An 11,336-nucleotide genomic window follows, 5' to 3' on the forward strand; every position below is an offset into this window, starting at 1 on the left:
AGCTATGTTTAGTTTTATAAGAAACTGCCAAACTGTCTTCTAAGGTAGCTGGTCCACTCTGCATTCCCACCAGCAATGAATAGAAGTTCTTGTTGTTCCATATCCTCACCAGTGTTTGATGTCAGTTTTCTGAATTTTAGTTATTCTAATAGGTGTGTAGTGGTATCTTGTTTTATTTTGCGTTTCTCTGATGGCAGATGACATGGGATATCTTTTCATATGTTTATTTGCTACCTGTATATCTTCTTTGTTAAGTAATGATAATTTCTTCATTTATAAAATGGAAATGAGAGCAACCATCTGCTAGGGAAGTTATAAGAGTTAAATCACATGATTTATAAGAAAGCAAAGAAACATGGCTAAGTGGTTGAAAAGGGCAGTCTCTGAAGCCAGCATGGTCCAGGTTTAAATCCCAAATCTAAGATAATAAACCTCTTTCTGCCTCATGTTTCTCCTCAGTAGAATGAGAAAAATGATATTCACGTCACACAGTTGCTGTAAGGAAAAAAATAGATAATTTATGAAGAACCTTTAGTGTACAGCAAAGAATAAGTACTCAACGATGCTATATCTTGGATATATAGTACATGCCCAATTAAATTTTGTTAGTGTAATTCACTAAAGCCAGAAGAAAGTGAAATTTTGTGATGTTGGTAGAATGGGTTTTAGAATGTGTAACTAACTTTCCTAAAACAATTAGTTTTGAGAGGTGTTGTTTCCAATAAAGAACTTAAAAAATATTACACAACCTATGGGAATTTGGGAAAACCTTACTCATTCTTCCAATTCATCTCTCTGAGGACTATTTTCCCTCAAGTTTCCACTTTCTTCATTGGTGTGGAATTTGGTCAGAGAGACAGATTACTTTCCCCTTAAAAGACACCCTAAGCCAAGCCTTTTGCTTGAATTAGTGATTGAGCATGTGACTTAGGAAGTTATAGATAAGGTAATCATGGTGTTATTAAGTCAAGCCCACAAACATCAAGGATTCAGTTCATATGAATTCGTAACTGGGATCCCTTGACACTCGTTATCTGTTAAGCTTGCTCTGGCTTCTGTAACCAAGGATGACTTCCAATAGCATCTTCCTTTCCTCTCCATCCCATCTTCTCTGGTTCAGTGATCACAAAGCTGACTCATTCATCAATCAAATATTTATTGAGCTTACTTTTTGTGTTAAGCACCATGCTAAGTGCCAAGAAGTAAATATGAATAAATTGTCATCCATCTCTTATGAATGCTATCTTTTAGTGGGGGATTCCATAAAGAGGCAAGAAATTTCAGTAGATTTTGGCAGATGGGATGATGGCACAGGGACAGGGGTGCACCAAAAATTAAAGCTTCTGTCTCCTTTAGGGACCAGAGAATAGAGGATGCGCTGTCTGAACTGAGGCCTGAAGGACAAGAAAATGTCAGCCAAGCAAAGTGGACATGGGGTTTGGGGGTACATTTCAGCCAGAAGTAACAGTGTATGTAAACCTCGGGATTAGTAAGAACATAGCACAGACAGGGAATAGCAAAGGGTGGATGAAGGCTGGTGTGTGAAGTTGGATGTAGCAAGAGCTGAGTTTGGAGAGGCATACAGAAGGCAAATCTTGACAGCCTTGTAGGTTGCATAAGTAATTAGAACCAGCACAGTGCTTGGAACATTAGTATATCTTTGTTGAAATGCTGAATGGATCAGTGAACATTATTCTGAGGGCAATGAAGAGTCCTTCATTTTTTAAAACTACCTTCTGATTTTTGTTAGGTGATCATTTGATTAAGGCAAACAAATGATTAGCCAGTGCCTTGTGTAGGAACTTGACACAGTAAGAACAGTCTCCCTCCATCGTTTTGCAATCACTGACCATATGGGCAATGAGGAGAAGGAGACAGAAGAGAATTTATCCTTGGGAACAGACTAAATAAGGCAGGTCTGCGCCAAACCAAAAGAAATGCAGAGAGTGTCAAGTCATAGATAAGCAAATGAATGGAACAAGTGTGGTTTAAGCTTGCAGAGAGAATAGGGTTCAAGTCCTGTCTTTGTCTCTTACTATCTATGGGCTTTAACCTCTTTAAGACCCAGTTTGTTCTTGCTGAAGAATGGTTATAACATCCTGGCCCATGGTTGTTGTGAGGATGTAAAGCCTTCATATATAATGTCTTTATATAAAATTCCTAGCACAGTGCCTACACTTCTGCTGGGATGCTCATATCATTTAAGGTAAGTAGCTGTCACATAATTTGGATATTTTCTAAAATACCACTAAAAATATCTACATCGGCTGAGCGCTAGGCACGGTTTTAAGGATTTAAAGTGGTCATGGATTTAATCCTTCCAAAGACCCTTTGATATAGGTAACTGTTATCCTCATTTCACAAAGAATTTCACAAAGAAGAAAATGGAAGCACAGAGGGAGAAAATCTGAGTTCACACAAGGGTGTATTGCCAGAAGTGGCAGAGGTGGGATTCAAACCCAGGCTGTCTGCTCCAGAGCATGGGATTGAAAGCCTTTCTTATATTATAAAAAAAAAATAGTCAGGAATATGGTAAATATCAAAATGACATATGTGAAATCTCTGGATCTGGCAACTCTGATCTGATGTTACATGGGGCATAAACTGAAGTTTCAAGGAAGTGTCTTTTGGAACAGTCTTAAATCATCTTATGTAGCCCCCTAATACTCAGATCGGAAATAATCCTATTTTGTGTAGATTGCTAGACAATTACCAATAACCAAACTACAGTTTTGTCTAAGCCTCTGTTTGAGTCACACGGATTTAACTGGAATAAGTTGTGGTATCGCATAAACATTTTTTATTATCTTGCTAAGAATCACCGTCTATACACAAAGCAAAACATGGCTCTGTTTGACACGAGGAGACTTGCCTAAGTGTCTGGGATCTGTCTGTGAAACTGATCTAACAGAAAAGCTATTTGTGGCAATGGAGTTTGATAAGCAGGAAAGAGTATTCAGGTTTGAAATAGTCTTCATCACGGAACTCGATAGACTGGTTGTATATAACAGAATTAATCAAGTGTGCTTGGATAATTGGGGGACTTTACTGATGACTGCCTCCGAAAGTCAGAGGTAGGGCAATCTTTCTGTGGCCGATAGCTCAGTATTATGAGCAAAGACCTGTTTTCTGTCTTTTTCTTCTCTGTGCTTTCTACTTTATTATCCTCTTAGAATATGAAATGGATCTCAGATAGTGGCCAGAAGCATTAGGTCTGCATATTTATTTATAAACAGGGATGGGATGAACTTCACTTTCATCAGCTCTCCTTAAAATGTGAGATACCTTCATCCCCAGAACCTCAGCATATGCCTCCTTGCTTCTCATTGGCTTAAACTGTGTCACGTGACCATTTCTAAACCAACTGTGTTGCTAGGTAGACAGGCTTCATAGATTAACACACACCTATCAAAGTCCACCTCTGGAATAAGAGATGAGTCAGTTCTACCTAAAATGCGTAGCTGAGGAGTTCCCGCCATGGCACAGTGGTTAACAAATCTGACTAGGAACCATGAGGTTACAGGTTCGATCCCTGGCCTCGCTCAGTGGGTTAAGGATCCGGCGTTGCCGTGAGCTATGGTGTAGGTCACAGATGCAGCTCGGATCCTGGGTTGCTGTGGCTCTGGCCTAGGCTGGCAGCTACAGCTCCGATTAGACTCCTAGCCTGGGAACCTCCACATGCCCTGAGTGTGGCCATAGAAAAAAAGATGAAAAGATAAAAATAAATAAATAAATAAAATGCATAGCTGAATGGATTAAGAAGATGTGGTACATATACACAATGGAATACTACTCAGCCATAAAAAGAACAAAATAATGCATTTGCAGCAACATGGATGCAACTAGAGATTCTTATACTAAGTGAATTAAGTCAGAAAAAGAAAGACAAATACCATATAATATCACTTATATATGGAATCTAAAATATGGCACAAATGAACCTATCTACAAAACAGAAACAGACTCACAGACATAGTTAGACTTGTGGTTTCCAGAATTGGGGGTAGAGGGACAAAGAGGGATAGATGGGGAGTTTGGGTTGGTAGATGCAAACTATTACATTTAGAATGGATTAGCAATGAGGTCCTACTGTATAGTACAGGGAACTATATACAGTCTCGGGATAGAACATAATGGATTTTTTTAGTATGACAAAAATAATATATACATACATATGTATGACTGGGTCACTTTGCTGTACAGCAGAAATCGGCACAACACTGTAAATCAACTATAGTCTAATAAAAATAAATTTAAAATAAATAAATAAGTAAATAAATAAATAAATAAAATGCATAGCTAAGAATGGCAGAGTCAGTTCTCCAAAGGAACTTTGTGGAACGATTACCCTCTGGAAAGAGAAATGAGTGGTCAATGGTAAACCAAGATGTGGACAGATCTCTCTTCCTAGGAGAGAGGCCAAGTGCAGAAGTCCCTGGGGCGTTCCCGTTGTGGCTCAGCAGAAACAAATCTGACTAGTATCCATGAGGATGCAGGTTCATCCCTGGCCTTGCTCAGGAGATTAAGGATCTGGCATTGCTGTGAACTGTGATGTATATGGCAGACGAGGCTCAGATCACAAATTGCTGTGGCTGTGGTGTAGGCTGGCAGCTGCAGCTCTGATTCGACCCCTAGCCTGGGGACTTACAAATGCCATGGATGAGGCCTTAAAAAGAAAAAAAAAAAAAAAAAAAAGAGTCCCAAGCATTGTTTTAAAACAAGTGTTATATAAATCCAAAGAGCATTTACATTAAGAAGGAACTTGAGGAGTTCCCGTCGTGGCTCAGTGGTTAACGAATCTGACTAGGAACCATGAGGTTGTGGGTTTGATCCCTGGCCTCGCTCAGTGGGTTGAGGATCTGGCACTGCCGTGAGTTGGGGTGTAGGTCACAGATGCGGCTCGGATCCCACGTTGCTGTGGCTCTGGCGTAGGCCAGCAGCTACAGCTCTGATTAGACTCCTAGCCTGGGAACCTCCATATGCCACGGGTGCGGCCCTGGAAAAGACAAAAAAAAAAAAGGAACTTGACATTGATTGAATTACAAAATTTGGGGTTACTTACCATGATTGGATCATCTGGCCCATAACTTTCTGGAGGTCATTCTCAAGAGTTTATAGTTATATTAAAGGGTGGATGCTTTATTTCCCAAATGGGGAAACTGCTATCTGTGAAAGAAATTGCCTTGTCCAAGTCCCCCAACATGACAAATCCAGGCATGAGAATCACACGCTTCCTTGCTGTCTCTCTGAAGCACACAGAGATAAACAAGCGAGGTTTCAACTAATCATGACAAGCCCCAAACTATTCAAGAGATTACCCAAACAACTTAGCTAATTCCCCTGATTATTTTAAACATTAACTCACAAATAAGGCATGACGAGAGTATGGCCGAGGCATGCCCGTGCACTCTTAGCGTGTGTGTGAGCGATAGCCTGTTTGTGTTCTTATTTGTTTACAGGGTTTAGTATCCAAGGGACAGCTTATATTGCCATTTATCAAGACTGGGGCTTGAGTTTGACTCTGGTTTAAATTTTCCATGATCTGCTCGTAACATTTCTTCCTTTAGGCAGCTCTTCCATAACGGTAAAAGCATTAGGCGACAGCTTCCATCTGGCTGGTCCCAAGTTACTTTTCATATAATTCATCATTTTTAGAAGCTACCTCCCGACATGTTGGGCCCAGCTCGACAAGTCCACAGTTTTTGATGAGACATCATTCAACTATCTTAGCATCTCAGAAGGAAGAACTCCACAATTATCTTTTTTATGGAAAGACTTTGGACACGGATTTTGAAGTTGCATGCCCAGGACTTTATGTGCAGAAGAATCAAGGTATCATATTATCCAATGTCCCTGGCAAGTCTCTAGGACTAAATTTCAGGCTACAAGATGTTTGTTGTTCATCTCAAAGGTCAGCTTTAACCGCATTTATTAAATTACAAACTTGCTTGTCTTTTGTCATCAGAAGATGGTATGAATTAAGGCTTTCTTGTTCCGGTCACAGTGCAGATTAGAGCTGAAAAACAGCTAAAGGAATTGGACTGACCAAGAACACTGAAACCAAAAAACATAATAAACACTCCCTGCTCTTGGGGGGTCCTCACGTTATTTGATACAACACAGAAATGTGCCTTTTGTTAAAATACAAGGTAGACCAAATATCAGTCTCTTCCTCAAAATAAATAAAGCCATCAGAAGATCAGCTCCTGTGCCCCTGATCTTGTAGGCTCCAGTTCCCATGGTTGGGTCGTGATCTGTTCTTACCACTTTCGCAATCAAAGGTCAGTGGGTTTTGGAGTTCCTGTCATGGCTCAGCGGAAACGAATCTGACTAGTATCTATAAGGACGAAGGTTCAATCCCTGGCCTCGCTCAGTGGGTTACAGATCTGGTGTTGCCATGAGCTGTGGTGTAGGTTGAAGATGTGGCTCGGATCTAAAGTTTCTGTGGTTGTGGTGTAGGCCAGCAGCTGTAGCTCCAATTCGACCCCTAGCCTGGGAACCTCCATATGCTGCCAGTGCGGCCCTAAAAAGACAAAAACAAAAAAAGTTCAGTGGCTTTGCCTTGCCTTAGTGATAGAGTTTAAATACCTTAGAAGATGGGCAAAGCCTCATCGAGTCCCATTTCCTGCGGTTCTTCAAGCTCCCATTTTATCAGTAAACAAATGAGTTAATTTTCTGTTATGTGCTGTGGGTGTTTAGTCACATACCTAAGCTTTTTGCAAATACTGTTCCTTCAGCCTGGAATGACCTACCCTGTTTGTCCAAATAATGACATTGCCTTTCATAATTTAGCTTAAGTATCAGAACTTTGGGGAAAGGTGAATTTTATGGTATATGAATTATATTTTAATAAAAATCTTATTTGAATAATAACAAATTTTCAGAACTCTTTTCTGATGAATTCTCCTCTCTCACCTAACTCTTACCACACAGAATCAAATACCAACACACACACACACACACACACACACACACACACACACGCACACATGCACATAATACCAGGTTTGCCCTCCCCAGACACCCTACTTACCTACCTATGTTCTGTATTTGTGGATTTACTTGTTTATTTTCTGTCTAGACTTGGGTTTTCCCATATGGTAGCTATGATGACATGTGAATGTTGAGCACTTGAAATGTGGCTCAGCAGGTTAAGGATCCAGCATTGTCACTGCAGTGGCTCTGGTTACTGCTGTGGTGGTCCCATCCCTGGCCACAGGTATAACCAAAAAAAAAAAAAAAGAAAAAGAAATGTGGTCCAAACTGAGATGTGCTGGAAGGGTTAAAAATCACACACCAGAGAGTCTTGAAGAATAAAGTAAAATGCCTTACTCAAAATCATATAATGATTACATGTCAAAATTAAAAGATTTTGGATACATGGGGTTAAATAAAAATATTAAAATTCATTTCTTTTTTTTTTAACTTAGTTAAATGCATCTGCTTGAAAATTTATTTTTTTCTTTTCTTTTCTTTTTTTTTGTCTTTTTAGGGCTGCACTGGCAGCATATGGGGGTTCCCAGGCTAGGGGTTACATCAGAGCTGTAGTCGCTGGCCTACACCACAGCCACAGCAACGCCAGATCCGAGCCACATCTGCGACCTACATCACAGCTCATGGCAATGCCGGATCCTTAACCCACTGAGCAAGGCCAGGGAACAAACCTGTTTCCTCATGGATGCTAGTCAGATTTGTTTCCGCTGAGCCATGACCGGAACTCCCTGCTTGAAAATTTAAACCGTTTGTGGCTCACATTACAAGCGTCTAGACTGGGAGCTCCTTGAAGGTAGGAATAGTGTCTTAGGGGTCTCTGCTAGAATAATGCCCATGGTAGGCACCCAAGAACACATCTCTTCAGTTCTTGCAGTGGCCCAGTGGCTTAAGGATACAGCATTGTCAGAGCTAAGGCATAGGTCACAGCTGCAGATGGGAATTGATCTCTGATCCAGAAACTTCCATATGCCGTGAGTGTGCCAAGAAAGAAAGAGAAAGAGAGAGAGAGAGAGAAAGAAAGAAAGACAAAAAGAAAGAAAGAAAGAAGGAAAGCAAGCAAGCAAGCTAGATAGATACATCTCTGCATAAGCTAATCGAATGGATGTAAGTCCCAAACTGAGAACAATGGGACCACAAGGGAAAAGACATGCAAGGCTGACAAAGTCTGTACAAAGGAGGTAGGATATGAGCCTTGAAGCTGGGAGTGATTTGGAGAATAAAGAAGAGATTGTCCAGTGACTTTCCCAAGTCACTGAACTAAGTTTCCCATATAAAAATAAAAGGGACAGGGCAAAATGGGCTTTGTTGCCACTCCATTAACTAATCCATGATAAAAAAGATGATATCCAACAGCTAATGGTCACCACTCCTTTTCGAATATTTATTTTACTCTTGATTTGCTGATTAGCTCCCAACATGGAGGGTCCAGGCACGCCTGGGGTTTCTCTTAACTATTTTTATATACATGTGTGTTTTGTGTCTGTCTCAACCTATCAATAACCAATGGTGAAGCTGGACGAGTCTTTATGGTTCTTATTATAATCGCAAAATGCCCTTCAGCCACGACCATCTGGAAACTTTGAAAAAATAGAGGTTTATTACTTACAGGGTTGGGTGGGAGGCGGGAGAAGGAAGAGAGAGAGAAAGGGCCTGGGGTTCTGCTTTTATTGAGGTCAGGCTGAGGGTCTAGGGTTTCCAGGGCTCACTCTTTATTGGTGAATTTAGAACATAAAAGTAGGAATTCAAAGCATGAGGGGGGAAAAAAAACAGCCCAAATGATCAGTTACTGAAATCAACTCAGATCCTTAAAACAACAGAGGCTCCATGAGGGCAGGTGACCTGGCTCTTTATCTAGCCTTGTGGCTGGCAGAGTGTTTATTTGAGATAGCCTTCTTTGAAAGGGACGGCTCAGCAAGCAAGGCTTATGTCAAGCACCTGCATTCTGAAAAAGAGAAAGCCCAACTCTCAGGGTCTACCCTAGAAAGTTTTATCAGTCCCGCTGAAGAGCTGGACAAATCAACCTAAGGGCTCCTCTCCTTGAAACCTCATATCCTTGGTTTTGATTCACGGATGTCTCTGTAGGCTGTTCTTTGTGCCTCTGGTTAGGTTTTAAGTGGACGTGTGACCCAAGGCAGCTACTGACTGATGATTCAAAGGAAATATCTTCTAAATAATCCACTCAGACAGATGACCCTGAACATTCAGGTTTGAAGATAGGACTGCCTGATGGGAGGGGGAGGGAGTGGGAGGGATCTGGAGCTTGGGCTTATCAGACACAACTTAGAATAGATTTACAAGGAGATCCTGCTGAGTAGCATTGAGAACTATAGATACTCATGTTGCAACGAACAAAGGGTGGGGAAAAAAATGTAATTGTAATGTATACACATAAGGATAACTTGATCCCCTTGCTGTACAGTGGGAAAATAAAAAAAATAAAAAAAAAAGAAAATAGGACAGCTATTTGCAAAAGAAATCTCTCCCTACCATAAATACAAATGTAAATGTATATAATATGTATTATTAAAACAATATTAATATTTTAAGGCATTGACTGAAAGTTCATACTGTATTAGGCCTTGCATGCTGTTACATATTCTCATTCAAACTCCCCAAGAATAAAGTTTGGACTGTTATTTTACACTCACAGATGATGTAAATGGAAGCTATTTGGCCACGTGGTAGAGGAAGAATTAGAACCCACATCTGTTTTGCTTGGTTTTGCCTCGATATGATGCTCTTTACTGTCCCCGGGTATAAACCTGGTCCATGCTGTCCGGCTGCTATCTTGATACATGGATCCTTCAGGTAGAATGACCTATAAACAGAACCTCCAAGTCATTTGAGAAGAGAAGCTTGGAACCCTGAGTTTCCACTGAGTACCACTCCCAGGGCAGAATTGGGCCTTACTGGGGTCCTGCTCTCTCGCCCAGGACTCTGCCAGCCTCATCATTCATGTATCCTCATGAAGCCAGCTCTTCAAGGATCTGACCCTTATTATAGGGAAAAGAAACCTCTCTGCTCAGCCCTTCAGACTGCTGAAATAGCCTCTTTTTCCTGGGCTTCAGCCACTTTATTTCAACCTGTATTTTTCAGTTTGATGCCCCTTACAGACTGGCATTTGTGAATTGACACAGATTTAAAGAAAAAAAAAATGAAAGCCTCGTTCTGAACAACATGTCTGAGTCTATAAACTGGATCCTTTCCTGGACGTGTGGAAAATACAACTGCTGGGTTTATTTCCCCTCCTTCTTAGACTGTGAGTACAAGGTCCTTCTTTTAGAATGACAAGAACATCTATAAGGAGCTTTCTTTTCCCCGCCCCGACTCCAGATATTTTTCCAGATTATAATTTATATCTGAAAACATTTCCTATGGTTTAGAGATATTTTTAGAAGTACGAGGGTGGCCTAGGGCAAAACGTGAAACATTTTTTTAAACTTCCAACTTCTGTTTTTTAACTTTTTTAACGTTAAAATTTTTAACATTAAAGTCTTTAAGGTTTTTTTAACGGCCAGCTTCTCCGTTTCTATCCTGAGCTTCCAGCTTGCATCTTGTCCCTTTCACCATCCCAGCAAGGCTTCCTCGTGCCCTGTTTCATTCTCTCAGAAATGATCAGAGAGGAGCTGACAGCTCCGATATTTACCACTGATAATTTACCTCCTTCTGGAAATCACTGTTTCCTTCTCATTGGAGCCTTTGGTGCCTTAAACCAGAGAAACAGCCATTTCCAGGCAGCGAGTGTCAGAGGGAGAAGATGTCCCCTGCCCTTTTCGGTTCTTCTGGCCAGCCTGAGAATTAGGTTGACATGACAGATTAACAGCAGAAAATCACACAACAGCTTAATCACGTGTATGAGCCAGAGACTTGGGAGAACCGAGCCAGCTGTCCTTGACCCTCACCTTAAACACCATCTTCAGCCAAGGACAAAAGAGGACGTGGTAGTGGTGGGGGGGGGGAGGGTTGACTTCAGAGCGAAGGAAGGCCATGCACGTGGAGATGGAAAAGTAAACGTTTGGTAAACAAATGTTTGCTGGGTCCTGCCCAGACAATGGGACACAGAGGGGAATTTTAGCAGAGACGGTGTGAGGCTCCTCCCTGTCTTCACGCCTAGATCTGACTACCTTCTCTAAGGAACACGGCCTCTACCTGCATTCTTTGGGCAGTTGGGGGTGGTAAAAAAAAAAAAAAAAAAAGCCTTCTTCTAAATCTCCTGTGTCTTAAAAATAATCACCCTGAATCAACTTTTCTGCCATGGAGACACATTTTAGGGTGGCAAATTGTGTTCCCCTATAAGAATAACAAATACGTGTGGACTGTACACTTGGAAAGGGAGGTGAGTG

General features: G+C 41.1%; 1 long non-coding RNA gene across 1 annotated transcript; it reads right to left on the reverse strand.

The window, feature by feature from the left end:
• Positions 1-312: 312 nt before the first annotated feature.
• On the reverse strand, positions 313-7,170 carry LOC125121346 (uncharacterized). The gene is made up of 3 exons (XR_007133441.1): positions 7,038-7,170; positions 5,063-5,246; positions 313-495 (listed from the first exon to the last, which is right to left on the reverse strand). It is a non-coding gene; the product is annotated as an uncharacterized LOC125121346 (long non-coding RNA).
• Positions 7,171-11,336: the final 4,166 nt, after the last annotated feature.

This window comes from Phacochoerus africanus, chromosome 2 (genome assembly GCF_016906955.1).
Source record: "Phacochoerus africanus isolate WHEZ1 chromosome 2, ROS_Pafr_v1, whole genome shotgun sequence".
In the NCBI taxonomy this organism is placed as follows: Eukaryota; Metazoa; Chordata; class Mammalia; order Artiodactyla; family Suidae; genus Phacochoerus; species Phacochoerus africanus.